The sequence below is a fragment of the Mobula birostris genome, chromosome 13 (genome assembly GCF_030028105.1).
Source record: "Mobula birostris isolate sMobBir1 chromosome 13, sMobBir1.hap1, whole genome shotgun sequence".
NCBI lineage: Eukaryota > Metazoa > Chordata > Chondrichthyes > Myliobatiformes > Myliobatidae > Mobula > Mobula birostris.
The window spans coordinates 24,895,914-24,911,843 of NC_092382.1; the positions used below are offsets into that span (position 1 = coordinate 24,895,914).

The window sequence follows — 15,930 nt, forward strand, 5'->3', positions numbered from 1 at the left end:
TGCTCCTTTGGAATTTCTGGAGGGAGTGTACACAATTCCGAGAAACTCAGATAAATGAAACAACACTTAATTCCCGCATTAATAGGCTCATATATCGGGAAACACTGGCTGCATTTCGGCAAGTCGTTGCAATGGAAAGAAGATGGAAATAAACTTCCCAGTACCCCGAGAGGACGTTAGAGATCTGGATCTCACTGTCCTACGTTAGAGATCTGGATCTCACTGTCCTGTCTGAACGGGGGATAAATGAAACTACTCATACACGTGGATCAGTGTCCCGAGGGTGTGATTACTCTGTTGAACCCTCGCGTCTGCAAGAACACACCAGGCCGAACGGCCGATTCCAGTGTGCTGGACATATGTAAAACAATTAAAGACCCCAGGCACCGATCCAGGTGAAGTTTGGATCCGAGACCGGGCCGGGTGATGGAGGTAAAGGTCCCCAGCTACATCTTAATGGATTTGTTCAGTCTCGGCTTCACCACCTCATCCCGCTCCTGGGACCAGAACAACCGGGGCTGAGCGGCGGCTCATCTCAGGCGGTTCGGTGTAACGGTCCCATAAGCCGGACTGACCCCGGCAGGTTGTGTCCAGGAAGTGGGACGAGGCCGCCAGTTCGAGGAAGTTAACGGGACGCTCTGCCCAACATCAGCACCCCCCCCCACCCCACCCCACCCCACCGGGATCGACATCAGTACTCACCGATGGGAAATTGTCGGTCGCGTTCACACCTAGTGACCGGCCTCAACACTGACCGATGAGAACTTGATTAATTTGTCCCGCAGACAGCGATCGGTTCACCGGCTCCCAGCCAACGATCCGCTTCAACAGAGAACGGATAGAACAGCACCGCCCATCCGGGGACTGTGAGAGCGGGGGCGGAGCCTCGGCAGCGGGGGGCTGAGGCGGAGGCGGGACCTCGATAATAAAACCCCGCAGATGCTGCAGATCTGCGCTTGAAATGGGAGCGAGAAACGGGATCACGTGACGGGTGGAGGGTCTCCCATCTGAACCGGTGACTCTGTTCCTCGCCCCTCACACGCAGCCCGACCCACCGCTGCGTTTTACACGTTATTTCATTTTTTACACCAGCTACATTTTAAAATTTTCCCTCTTTGTCTTCCCCATCCCCATCGCTCCACCTCCCGGTTCTCCGAGTTACGGTTTCGATTCCCATCCCGGTCCGATACACAATTCCCACCCGAACAGGAGTTGTGCAGGTTTCATGGAAATCACTTCTATGCTTGTAAGCACTAATTTCTATTCACATTCCTCCGGAGCCTCGCTGGACAGGAACACTGAAATATCAAGTGAGAAACAGTAGGAGGTGGCCATTCAGCCCCTCAAACCATCAACAAGATGTCGGTTGTTCTCCCATCTCAGCCAAGAGTTTTTGTCCGATCCACAGTTCCTCGATCCCTTCGGTCTCCACACATCTGCCGGCCTCTGTTTTATGCGAAGACGATCACTGAGACTTCATCGTCCTCCAATACTCATTCTGCTGAATCTCTAAAACAAACACTCTCTAACTTCTTCGATAACCCTCCATGGATTTAAATTCCATTTCTGCAGCCCCATGTTGGCCCAAACACTTACTTCGCACCCCTGTCACTAGTTCCACCTTCCCACCTCCCTCCTCAGCTGGATCCACCTCTCACTCCTCAGGTCTTGCCCCATCTCCACCCCTCACCTCTTTTCTCTGACTATTTCCCGTCCACTCTCAGTCCAGAGGGAGGGTCTCAGCCCAAAATATTGAAAATTGATTTCCCTCCACAGATGCTGCCCGACCCATTGAGTTCCTCTGGCGGTTTGTTCTTTGGTCTACAGAACCCATGTTAGTATGGGGAGCATATTCCAGATATAATCTCAACAAAGCCCAAATAATTATTACGGTAATCACTCTGGACAACAACGGCTTTGCTTCCTCAACCTTCAGGTGTATCTTCTGAATTTTGGGCTACTGATCATGAAAACCAACATGAAGTTTCCCTACCACGCTCCATTTTTTTGAAATCACTTATGCTTATTATTTCAATTCATAATTTAAGTCAATTAAAATGTTGCCTACAATGTAAGTTGGCAAGTTTCCTATCTTGTCCAGGCATGCTTAGGCGTCGCGGCTGCTGCACGGAAGGACAGGCTTTTATAAATATTATAGGGTTCATGATTGTAAGGATGGAATTTTCTATCACCAGGCACAAACATTTCTATGAAGGATTTTGATATTTGAGACAGATGTTTCCCGGAATAACTGATGCCAAGATTAAGGAAAGCACTTTTGTTGGTCCACAAGTCAAACAGGTCATCAATGACAGGCAACTTGAAGAATTTCTAGTGGGACCGGAGAAAATCACATGGAAGGCATTCAAGAAAGTTGTTGAATTTTGTTCTCGGCATCTACAGAGCACCAACCTACATGCAGCTGGTTGAAATCATGCTTCAAACATATAAAACCATGAAATACAACATGTCAGTAAAGATACATTTTCTGCATTCCCGTTTAGACTTCTTCCCTGTAAATCTCGCTGCTGTTAGTGATGAGCAGGTGAAAGGTTTCACCAGGAGATAGCGGTCATGGAGAGAAGACACCGGGGCAACTGGAATTCATCAATGCTGGCGAATTATTGTTGCACACTAAAGCGAGCAGGCTCAGACACTGAGTACAAATGAAAATCATTAACAAAATAATTTAAACTTAGTTGAGCTATTCCAAAGCATCAGCAAAATCATGCAATTAAACACATTATATTCAATAAAAGTTCATTTGTTGTTTCTCCAAATTCCTATGTGATACAAGTAGTCTGAACTTATATTTGTGTTCATCTCCAAGCAGTCTATCATCAACAAAAAAATTCCGAGGGAGCAACACTTTTGAAAAAAAATGTTGTCCATACCTCACTTAAACACGAGAGAACCTGCAAATTCTGGAAATTCAAAGCTACACACACAAAATACTGCAGGAACTCAGCACATCAGGCAGTGTCTGTGGAAAAGTGTAAACAGTCAACATTTTTGGCAAAAAGTCTCCTTCATTACTGAGGAGGGATGGACAAGATACCTGAATAAAACTTTAGGGAGGAGAAAGAGGCGAGCTGGACGGTGCCAGTGAAGTCAAGTGTAGAACAAGTTAACGGCTGGAGAAGAGAGAATCGGACAGTGTCAATAGGAGAAAGGGAAGGAGGGGACTCAGGGGAAAGCAATAGGCTGGTGAGCAGAAATGAAAGTTCAGAGAAGGGCATAGAGGAGTGTGAGGCGTTGGACGTGTTTACTGGAAGGAGAATTCAATACTCATGTAATCGGGTTGGAGACTGCCCAGATGGAATATATGGTGTTGCCCCTTCACTCTGGGGGTGTTCTCATCCCAGCACGAAAGGAGACCATAAATCGAGACGTCAGAATGGAATCATAATTAAAATGTTTGGCCACTGCGAAGTCCCCCTTCTTGCAGATGATACAGAGACGCTCAACAAAACGGTCTCCCAATTTACGGTGGGTCTCACCAATGTAAATCAGGCTCCATCGGGAGCACGGGACACAATAGACGACCCCAACAGATTCGCAGGTGAGGTGTTGCCTCGTCTGGAAGGACTGTTTTGGGCTATGCATGAAGGCGAGGGAGAAGGTGTACGGGTAGGTGTAGAACCAAGGCCATTTGTAGGGATAAGTGACTGGAGGGAAATTAGTGAGGAGGGATGATTGAACAAGGGAATTGAGGAGGGATGATCCCTGTTGAAAGAGGAGGGTGGGGTGGGAGCGAGGAAGGTAAAGATATGTTTAGTTGTAAGACCTCACTGTATATTGTGGAAGTTGCAGAGGCTGAAGGGGAGGTAGATAAGGACAAGAGGAACTGTATTATTATCTTCTTCCTGTCATTGATCCCAGTGTGAATCAACCTCGCTAGCTCCCCGTGAATCCCATGTGACCGAAACTTCCAGATCAGCTGCCGTGCGGGATCTTGTTTGAGGCTTTACCAAAGTCCATTTAGACAAAATCACGGCTCAACTTCATCTATCTACATATTTACCTCCTCTAACATCTCCAGAATACTTGACAGATATGATGTCCCGCTGGATGGTGTAGTCGGTGATTTCCCCAAAACCAATGTCCAACCACCCGAGGCTGCAGCTTCACTGCAGACTGAGGAAATTCCAATCCCAGCTGTAGAATTGCCAACCTGGATTGAAATCCATACACTGCCAGTTCCATGTTCTGAGAGAATCCATCCTGATAGTATGACCCAGTCACAGACGCTTCGATGCCGGCGATTTGCCGTGGTGCTGCTGCCACTTTTGATTTACAAACTGAGCTGGAACTGGAACCTGAAGACCCTCTGCCGGGGTCGGGGCTCAGGCTGGTGAACCAGGCTGTAGCTTGAGAGAGGATACCGCTACACTTCAGCATATCTCCAGAAGCTAAACTGAGCACATTTGATCACCATCTTATTGCCGTGAGGGATCCTGCCCAACACGATTGGCTGCCATGTTTCCCTCAGGGTAGCAGAAACAAAATGTAAAATTATAAAACAGAAAATGCTGGGGTCTCAGTACATCCAGCTACATTCCTCAAAGGAGAAATGGTGTGGATTGACCCTTTCAGAACTGGGACTGTCTAAGATGCTGCCGATCTGCTGAGCGTTTCCAGCATTCTCTCTTGTATTACTTTACATTTCCGGTAACAGCATTTTTTGTTCATTTTCAATGCACAGATAGTAGCTGTTTGCAAAATATTTGGGACAGACTAAAATGTTTAAACCATTTGTGTAAATGCCACTCTGACCCCTCCAATTTGCTAGTTCTGAGTTCATTCTGACCCTGGTGTAATATATCCTATACAGTCAATGCTCACAGCATCCTATCCTCCCACTGTCATTCTGTTACATTTGCTCCTGGGGCCACTGTCTCTACGCTGAGAGGCGGTGACCACAGAGCGGCAAAATGTGCAACACTTGCTGCAGCTCTGACAGGCCGTTGCCCTGGAAACGGAGGAAGTGGCTCACCAAAAATAACTGAGAAACGAAATAACAAACTTAATATAAGATGTTATGAGTTTCATAGTGTCAAGGATCAACACTAGGCCACTTTTTAACGGAGAAACTAAAATTGTAATGCCTGCTTTTACCCTGCCTCGTGCTGTATTCAATTAGACCTCTGGTAGTTCTTATTAACAAAGGAAAAAAAAACAACAACAAAAACACAGAAAAAAATAAAAAAATAATAAAACAACAACGAATCCTGGAAAATTAAATGAAGTAAAAGGTGAAAGAGAGCACTTTACAACGATGACATAGGTCAGAAGAAAGTTTGCTGATACTGATCAGTGAGGTATCCTAAAATGACACAGCTAGAACAAACAATAAGAAATTTGGCATATACCGTTTGCCCCTGACCAAACTTTATCAATGAGTCACGGAAAGTATCCGATCTGGATACTTCCCGCCTTCGTACGGCTGCTGCTCTGCCCATGAGAAGTTGAAACATCAGAGAACTGTGGACACAGCTGAGCACAACATAGAAACAGGCCGCCCCCACCCCCCATGAACTGTCTCTATATTCCCCGTTGCCTCAGCAAAACAGGAAACATAATCAAAGTTCTCCACAAACCTGGACATTCTCACCTCTCCCCACCCATCCGGTGGAAGATTAAAAGAAAACAGAAACATACCACTGGGCTGAAGGATGGCCTCCATTTTGCTGTGATATCAAATTGAATGTTCCCAGTATGATAGGACACAGCTTAATAAGATGGACTGTCGACCTCACTATCTAACTCCATGTGACCTTGGACCATATGTCTACCTGCACCGCACTTTCTCTGTAACCATAATGATTTGTTACATTCAGTTATTATTTTACCTTCCATCACCTCAATGTTCTGTTGTAATGTATTGATTACTATGGATGGTTCACAAGACAGGTTTTCACTATACCTCGGTACATGACAATAATAAACGATTCCCCACTTTAATTGTGTGGAAACATCAGAGAGAACGAGTTTTTCCTCTGGAACATCTGTAGAGAGTTTTCACTAAAGTGTACACACTATTGAGGAACCCACATAGAAATATAGAAACATAGAAAATAAGTGCAGGAGTAGGCCATTCGGCCCTTCGAGCCTGCACCGCCATTCAGTACGATCATGGCTGATCATCCAACTCAGAAACCTTCCCTCCATACCCCCTGATCCCTTTAGCCACAAGGGCCATATCTAACTCCCCCTTAAATATAGCCAATGAACTGGCCTCAACTGTTTCCTGTGGCAGAGAATTCCACAGATTCACCACTCTCTGTTTGAAGAAGTTTTTCCTAATCTCGGTCCTAAAAGGCTTCCCCTTTATCCTCAAACTGTGTCCCCTCGTTCTAGACTTCCCCAACATCGGGAACAATCTTCCTGCATCTCGCCTGTCTAATCCCTGTAGGATTTTATACCTTTCAATAAGATACCCCCTCAATCTTCTAACTTCCAACGACTATAAGACTAGGCGAACCAGTCTTTCATCATATGAAAGTCCTGCCATACCAGGAATCAATCTGGTGAACCTTCTTTGTACTCTCTCTATGACAAGGAAACCTTTCCTCAGATTAAGGGAACCAAAACTGCACGCAATACTCCAGGTGTGGTCTCACCAAGGCCTTGTACAACTGCAGTAGTACCTCCCTGCTCCTGTACTCAAATTCTCTCGCTATAAATGCCAGCATACCATTCGCCTTTTTCACCGCCTGCTGTACCTGCATGCCCACTTTCAATGACTGGTGTATAATGACACCCAGGTCTCGTTGCACCTCCCCTTTTCCTAATCAGCCCCCATTCAGATAATATATATATACACACACACACACATAAATGGAATACGCTTAATTCTCACATTAATATGGTCATATACCCGGAAATATCGGCAGGTCGTAACAGGGGAATGGAATCAAGAACAAAATGCCCAGACAGAAAGAGATGCCGTCACAGATCTGGATGTCACTGCTGGTCTCAACGGGGAAAAGATAAAACTGCTCATACACGTGGGGAAATGCCTCGAACGTGGAGTTACTGCCATTAATCTTCTCTGTCTGCAAAAGCACGACAGGCCGAATGGCCGCTTCCCGTGTACTGGAACTATGTAAAACAATTGTCGACCCCAGGCATCGCCGCAGGTGAAGTTTGGATCCGCTACCGGGCCGGGTGATGGACATAAAGATCCCCGGGTACAACTCCACAGATGGGAGTAGTTCCAGCATCCCGCCTCATCCCGCTCCCAGGACTAGAGCAACAGGGGCTGAGCGGAGGCTCATCTCCGGCGGCTCGGTGTGAAGGTCCCACAACCAGGATCGACCCCGGCAAGTTTTGGCCAGCAACCCGGACCGAAACCGCCTGTCCGTGTGAGTTAACGGGACTCTCTGCCCATCGTCAGATTTCCCGCTCGGGACCGGCCTCAATACTCACCGATGGGAGCTTCCCCCGCCGACAGTAAATCTTCCCCCGGCTCCCCGCCGACGATCCGCATCAACGCTGAACGGAAAGGAAACCACCGACTATCGAGACTGAGCATGCGCAGTATGAGCTCCGCGTCTCCAGCGCTGTGGTGGGCGGAGAGCGGTGGTGGGGGAGCGGACACAAACCTGCAGATGCTGCAGCTCCGCGGTAAACGGGATTGGTGAGTCTCTCATGTCAATATTAGAATCAGGTTCAATATCACCGGTATGTGTCATAAAAATGTGTTGTCTTTACGGCAGCAATACCAAGTAATATATAATAACAGAGAAAAACTGTGTACCACAATAAGGACATGTGTGTGTGTGTGTGTGTGTGTGTGTGTGTGTGTGTGTGTGTGTGTGTGTGTGTGTGTGTGTGTGTGTGTGTATGTGTGTGTGTGGGAGTGTAAAATTTTTTGAGCAGCACAGATGAATGCAAGAGGTCCAAATCTCCCGTAAATAGGGTCATACATCGGGAAACAATGGCTGCACTTCAGCAGGTCATAACTGTGAAATGGGCTGAAAAACAAATGCCCATCCACAGTGGGAGGAGGTGACTGATCTGGACGCCACCGCCTTGTCTGAACGGACGAAAGATGAAAGATGAAAGATGGGTATAGTCCCGGCATCACCGCCTCATTCCTCCCCCGCCCGTCAGAACTAGACAACAGGGACTGAGCAGAGGCTCATTTCAGATGGTTCGCTGTGAAGGTCCCACAACCCGGACCGACGCCGGCAGATTCTGCTCCAGGAAGCGGGGCGAGGCCGCCAATTCGGAGAAGTTAACGGGACTGACTGCCCAACATCAGGCCTCCCCGCTTGGGACCGGCCTCGATACGCACCGATGTGAACTTGATGTCTTCACCCCGCAGTCAGCGATCCCTCCCTCGGCTCAGTAAAGCAGAGCGGAGGGTGGGACTTGGGAAACAAACCGGTGTTACGAACCAGCAGCAATAGATTACAAATGGAGTCTGGTTTAGATGTTAAAACCACTATCTTTATTAGTAACTACTTATAATATCTTAACTTAAGAAGGATAAAGAAAAGTTAACAGTGTTATGTAGGTATATATATGTGTGTGGCTTCCGAGGTAACAAACTTGGAAACAAAGCTAGAGTCTTACGAGGGTGAAATATGCAAGTTCAGTTGTCCACGATGTGAATGATGTGAGAGAGAGAGATATCTGTAATCCCAGACAACCGTAGAGAGAAGGCGATCACGTCGAATTTCACAGATAAACGAAAGAGCCGTCGTCGAAGATCTTATCCATTGAATCGATCCAAAGTCCACTCAAATATCTCATAAAAGTGACCTGTCACAGGAATGTCGTCTTCAAGTGGTTACCACATCATATACCCAGGCAAGGGTTAACTTCGAGTGGTCCCACAGATCATTCCTGAATCCACTCCGGTGGATAATACGAAGTGTGAGACACACACATCTGGAGCAAACCTGCCCCGGCAGTTCTTAGTTCCAACTCTTACTCAGACTGCGAGAGTAGCTGTGCTCTCTCTCTCTCTCTTTCTCTCTCTCTCTCTCTCTCTCTATCTATCTCTCTGTCTGTCTATTTTAATCTGCACAAACTGCGAAAGCTTGTGATTGACGTCATAGTCCCGCCTCACTCAGGCGCTCTTAAAGTAACAGTCCACAGTGCGAAACCGCAGGCCCGTAACAACCGCAACTGCTGCACATCTGCGGTAATGTGTGATCACGTGACCGGTGGGAGGGTCTCCCCTGACAATGTCAGAATCTGGTTTAATATCACCGGCAATGTCCTGGAACGTGTTATCTTTCCGGCAGCAGTACAATGTAATTCATCATAGACGAAAAAGGTAAATTAATACATGTATATATGTGTGTGTGTGTGTGTGTGTGTGTGTGTGTGTGTGTGTGTATTAAATTAAATAAGAGTGCAAAATTTAAATTAAAGGGTAATTAACCGATTCTCCCCTTTAGTTGTGTGGAAATATAAGGCAGCCTGGATTGCTCATTTTGAACTTCCGGGGGAGGTTTAATTGTACTGTACACATTTTTGAGAAGCACAAATAAATGGAAAAGTTGTTAAATCTCGGAAAGGTGCGGTCATAGAAACATAGAAAACATACAGCACAATACAGGCCCTTCGGCCCACAAAGCTGTGCTGAACATGTCCCTACATTCGAACTACCTGGGTTTTACACATAGCCCTCTATTTTTCTACTGCTGCATATAGTCATCCAGGAGACCATTCAAAGACCCTATCGTTGCCGGCTCCACCATCGCCACCGGCAGCCCATTCCACGCACTCACCACTCTTTGTGTAAAAGTCTTACCCCTGACATCTCCTCTGTACCTGCTTCCAAGCACCTTAAAACTGTGCCCTCTCGTGCTAGCCATTTCAGTCCTGGGAAAAAGCCTCTGAATATCCACACGGTCAATGCCTCTCATTATCTTGTACACCTCTAATAAAGATGATTGAGGTCGAATCGTTCGGACAGAGGTGGTGCTCGGTACTCGGTGTCGGAGGGCTGATCGGAGCTCAAAGTTTTCTGAAGACTCAGAGTTGACTGTGGTCGGGCATGGCAGGGGGAGTTTTTGTTCCTTCTCCCGTCTGCGTGAGATGCGGACTGTTCCTCATCAAGTTATGGTCTTGTTGCACTGTTGTAACTACACGTTATAATGATGTGGTTTTGTTCGTTTTTTCCGTCTTGGTCTGTCCGGTGTTTTGTGATATCACACCAGAGGAAATATTGTATCATTTCTTAATGCATGCATTACTAAATGACAATAAAAGAGGACTGCGAGTCTTCATAATCTAATTCTATAAATTATCCAGCTGCTGCTGGGTGATCAGATTAAATCGGTTATTCCCCTCAGCCCTATTTCTCGGAGCACCGTAACTGCAGATTTCAAGTATAGTTGTAAAGTGTACCGAAATTTCGATCCTCCTTGTGGAACACCGCTGCCCGCTGCCTTCCGGTCAGAATTCACTCTAATCATCTGCCTTCTGTGAGTAAGCCAATTGTGAACCAAGCAGCCAGGCTTCCCTGGTTCACTCGCCTCCTGACTTTCTGAATGAGTCCACTATGGGGAACTGATCAAACGCCTGAACAAAATTAATGCACCCAGATCGACTGTTCTGATTCTTCTGTTTGTTTTAATTTCACTTTTTCAAATAATTCTGTCTGGCTCAGAAAGGACAACATGCCATGTTGTCTCTCCGTAGCCAAACTACGTTTCTCCAAATTCTCATTAATTTCCTCTTCAATAATCCTCTCCAGTAGCTTACCCACTACTGATGTAAGACTCCCTGGTCTATAATTTCAAGAAGTATAGCTGTTATCTTACGTCAACAAATGAATAACTTTTTCCAACCTGAAATCGTCTAGTTTTACCTCTGTGGCCAGCGAAGACACAAATATCCTGTCCAAAAGCTCAGCAGTAACTTCGCTCGCCGTCCAAAATTGCCTGGACTATATCCTTTGCTATATCGGGGAAATTATCCATCATAATGTTTTCCAAGTTTCCAGCGCATCCTCTTTTTCAGCGTCGGCATGTTCGAGCATATCTGCTTTTTTTCGCTGTGTTCACATTCATCAATGTATTCGGTGAGGAGATTCACTGCCTCCTTGGACTCCAGACACAAGTTTTCCTCTGATCTGCCCCCACTCTCTCCAGTCTCCTCCTGCTCTTCACAGTGCAACTCGCCAAGGCCTTCTCAACCCCCCTTCTACCTCTTCTAAGTCCACTGTTAAATTCTTTCTTGTCTGCACTGTGACTCGCCATAGCCCTATGTGATCCTTTCTTCCTAAATCTTAAATATCTTTCTTTCTTCCTCTTGAATCGTTCCAATCTTCTTGTCTCCCAGAGTTACATTACGCTATTATCCTTTCCCTGCCATAAAGAGACAAGCCTATACTGAACCTCATGTCATTGTTCCTTCAACAATCACCATATATCTGCTGCGCATTTCCCGGAGTACACCATTTCCCAATTTACCTTCACAAGTTCCTGTCAGGTAGCCCCATAATTCGCAGAGCCCCAATTAAATACATTCCATGCTCCTGGTCCTATCCCCGTGCAAGGTAAATGTCGGGGAGTTCTGCCCTATCGCTCTGACATGCTGACCCGCGGAGAGATCTGTCACCTGATCCGTTTCCTTTTCTATTATTAGATCCGGTTTGGACTGTTCGCTAGTCCGAGTGTCTTCTTATAGTGACGTGAATCCTTCCTGGACACAACTGAGAAATTATGCCATACCGAAACCTTTTACCCTGGGGAGGTGCCAAAGAATATTGTGGAAGTTTCATTTACCCGTGCCAATAGCATGACACGTGTCGATCTTTCCCTTCCAATCGGTTCCTCGCTGTTCCCCTTGCAGTTCTTTTTGTTAATCTGGTGAGCGGCTGTATAGAATACTCCAAATAGGGAGATCGCGCCCTTCATGTTTCTGTGTTCATCTCACAGTCTATTTGTTACCCGACCCTGCCCATTTTTCAACATCTAAAACACGGAAAGTCCTGCAGCCATCCCTGCCCTTGTGACAGTCGAGTGTCTGTGATAGTTTGCAACATACTCCAACCATTGTAACAAACACGGCAGCAGCATTGAACGTTTCTGTTGCTCCCTACCTGAACTGCATGAACTCAGCAATCTTCCGTGAATTCTACAATTTCCGGATGAGCAGGTATATGATTAATTGAGTTTAGGACATATTTGCCAACCCTGTTCATTGGAAAACGGCTTTATTTGAAAACTCCGCTGAATTGCCATTGGAGGCGGGCGTTATCTACACAGACGGCCATTTAATGTAAACACATACACCATTCCATTCCTCAGCTCTTCTCTGAATTTCCTCTGTGTCAGTGTATAGATACAAGTATTGGTGCACACGCTGAGAATTAGCAACATTAACCCAAATTGCTGTAGGATGTATACCGGGGAACTCAAATATCTGTCCTCGTAAAAATAGTTTTGCAGTTGCCATTTCAGGGAATGGGCTACATAGGGCATCCAAAATAATATGAAATTAGCTGATATGGAAAACAGCAAAATAATCGACTTTCTGCGTTTTCCCACCTCGGCATCTTTCTGATTGTCGCTGCTGTGTCGAAGCCTTCTGCGGACTCAAATTGCAGCAACGATATGTCTTACGGTTAACCCGTTAAACACCAGGATTAAGCCGATTGGTAGCAATGGTGTTAAAATACTCCACAGTAATTGGTATGCTCTCCACACGGGTGAAGTGGCGTATTCATATGAGCCGGTGCACCGCCACGGCGTGTTGTCAATGATGACGTAAGGTTCAATGACAAAGTAAATCGGGGCACATCTCCCGCAGCTCACTATAACCACGGTCACGATAACCACCGTTGCCGTTCTCTCGGTGCAGTATCGTTCCCGCAGCTTTCGGCAACATATTGCGATGAAGCGATCGAAGGTAAAACTGACCGTAAACCAAACAGAACAGTCCGTTGTTACAGACCGAAATGTAATTGTCAGAGCGCATACAGGAGTAAAGAGCAGGGATCTGGAATAAATATAGATATTGTTGGTCTGTTCCACTAAAGCAACAACGATAACCACCATCAGATCCGCTGTGGCCATTCCAACCAGGTAACGGGTGATGCATTTGGAGAGACCGCATTTTCCCCGAGAAAGGATCACAATCGCCGTTAAGTTAACTGCAAGAAATTTGGAAACAAAATAGAAATATGGTCAGTTCCCTGAATGCCCCCATTCTACCGATGCTAAGCAGGATATGGTCTGTTTGGAAGTAGAAAGCGGGAATCCAGTGTGTACGGGCTCGGTCGCTACACGCCGGCTGGAGGACAATGACGGATGTGAGTGTCGGTGGATTGGCGACCTTCCCACAGTTTAGAGCGAGGCATCCGAGTTCCACGACTCAGGTAAGGGTGAGCAGTCGATCGCTCCTGTAAACAACACCACTTCCATTATTAGAGCTGAAATAGCTGAAAGGATTGTTTGCAGCGGTGTCAAAGTGGAGTCAAGGAGATATGAAGCACGACTTCTCATTTACTGAAAATTACAGTAAAATTTACAGAAGAACAGACCTACGTGTCGAACATAGATTGGATCGTCATTTAAAAAAGCTGCCATTTGTTATAAGGAGGAAGTGTCTGCACTGATAGAGACTCGGACCTAGAAAACCGGAGACCAGCATCACTTCAGAAAGCCTAGCGAGGTGAGATTGTGAAACAGTGACAATATCGGCACGAATTTAATTGACAAAAGAGGAAAACACTGCGATCAAAATACGAAAAATGCAAATAAAACAATCAAATGCCTGAACCCTCCATTCCGGAAACACGTTTCAGCCGACGGTCGCATCTGTGCTCAGTAACAGTGCGGATACCACAGCAGAGTAACAGCAAGACGACGGCACCGTACATAAAGTAACCAGCTCCGGCATCTTACCGGGGACACCAACCGCGACAAGTGTGGGATAGTAAATGGCCGCGATGTAGTAAATCGCCGGATATCCCATATTCCGTCAGAAGCAGCGTTCAGTTGTACGGAACGTTTCAGCTGCTCAGATGGACTGGGCATCGGTTTAGCAGACTTTTATTGAGATGAGAGCAATTCCACTGAGTCAATTAGCGTCAGGGACATTAGTGACAACCAACTGCACAAACACTTACGTTAAACTATTTTTACTCACTGTCCCCCTGTCATGAATTTGATTCTTTAAGGGATATTGCAAACTCTTTACTTCAAAACAAAATATAATGCGAGTTTACAAAGTTATTTTCCATGAGACCTGACTTCAGCTATTTACATAGGGTATTTTTACATCTGTGTTCCTTTTAAGGTAGGCATTTATCTTGAAGTCATTTATTTTGTAACATTTGACAAAGCACATTCGCTTCTGAAATTGAGGGAAGGTGTTTGTTCTGGCAGGTGAAATGGAGAACGCACCTTTATTACAGGGAAACATTCCCTCATTCTTTTCTTTCGGTCGTTCCAGTCATTTCTGCGGTTTGAATGATGGAAATCACAGTGACAGCTGATATGTGTTACAATAAAATACACTGCACTTATACTCCTCGAAACAATTTAAAAGATCCGCAGCGATATTCCAGAGACCTGCGATCAAAAAGGGAGCGTGTCTTCGGGAAGTTAGCGAGGGCTGTGGACAGTTTGAAGAGCAATGTTTTCCAGCGCACACATGGGCCGTTCGGCAGGAACCTGATCTCTGCCAGTCAATGACTTGACCCTGCCACACCCGTGACGTGCGATGCAGTCTATTTAACTTTAAAGATATTCTCAAACCTGCCACAATTCTACCACTGTTTCTCTATCCATTCTCTGTTTGAACAAATATAGCAAGTACAATCTCTGAACAATCCGCAGGTTCCCAGGCTGTTCTACTATCTACCATTAAGTTTTCTTTTTTTTTTTCTCCTGATTTACTGTCAGGTATATTACCTTTCGAGCGTCACTATAAGAAAGTGCAGAACAGCGGATGTGGTCAAGCTCACTTGTCAATCACCCTTCCTTCTGCTCTTGCAGTGCACCGCTCCGTGCCCATTGTACCGAATGCGTACCGATGAGCGGCCCTCCCCTTATTGCAGAGAGTCTCATCACTCTGTTTCCATTGTGGAACTCGTACTAATGTGTGGCCCTCGGCGTCTCGAGAAAGTATCACCTCTGCCTTCAAATTCATCCTTCCAAAGTGAATCACTTCGCAACGTTCCGGGTTGAACTCAATCTGTAACTTCTCAGCGCTGCCCTGCGTCCTGTCACTGTCCTGTTGTAATCTGTGACAAACTTCTGTACTCTCCATAATTCCACCAACCTCCCTCCACATCATTGCAAATAAAATAAGCCACCCGCCCACCTCCTCATCCAAATCATTCATAGATACACAAAAAGCCGGGGGTCTCAGAACAGATCCCTGCAGGACTCCACTGGTCACCGACATCCAGAGAGAAAACGCTTCATCCACAACTATCCTCTGCCTTCTGTGAGCGTCAGTTCTGAATCAACCAGCCAGCTTTCCCTGGATACCAAACCTTCTGACGTTATGAATGGTCCTAATAAGGCCCAAATAAGGCCTTATTAAAATCCATTTATAACAGACCAATTATCCCCCAGTTTATTTGCAGAAGACCATATAATAAACACGTTCTCCCATCTGTTTCTCTCTTTCATTGTCTCCGCCTTGTCTTGGGCGAGTGCAAATATATGAACTATCATTATCCTCCGGGTACAAACTGGAAGTGGTTGTCCAACTCACTGAGGGGACAACTGCTCCTTCATCCCCATCACCGTCGATTGCCTGAAACATAAATCTAAGAGGATCATCTCATCTCGGTCCACAACATCCCATTGACAACATGTTTTCTGGAACTCAGCTACGAGAGGATATTGACTATCTCCAAGGGGTTTGAGTTGGTTAATATGATATCAACCCAAATTATACGGAGAAGTCTGGATTCGATATACTGATGGACCGGCTGTGTCCGGA

The 15,930-nt window shown here is 46.0% G+C and overlaps 2 protein-coding genes across 3 annotated transcripts in view; one reads left to right on the forward strand and one right to left on the reverse strand.

Annotated features, from left to right (window-relative positions):
• Positions 1 to 7,519, reverse strand: part of LOC140208586 (NACHT, LRR and PYD domains-containing protein 3-like) — a 38,121-nt gene extending 30,602 nt beyond the window's left edge. Inside the window, exon 1 of one of the 2 annotated variants that reach the window (XM_072277364.1) lies at positions 7,432 to 7,519. The gene's annotated coding sequence lies outside the window, so the exon portion shown is untranslated. Of the gene's footprint in view, positions 1 to 702; positions 834 to 7,431 lie in introns of those variants that run through there. The other variant, XM_072277363.1, reaches the window with a different exon arrangement.
• Positions 1 to 15,930, forward strand: part of LOC140208593 (uncharacterized) — a 290,808-nt gene that overhangs the window by 136,069 nt on the left and 138,809 nt on the right. The gene's annotated exons all lie outside the window — the stretch shown is intronic.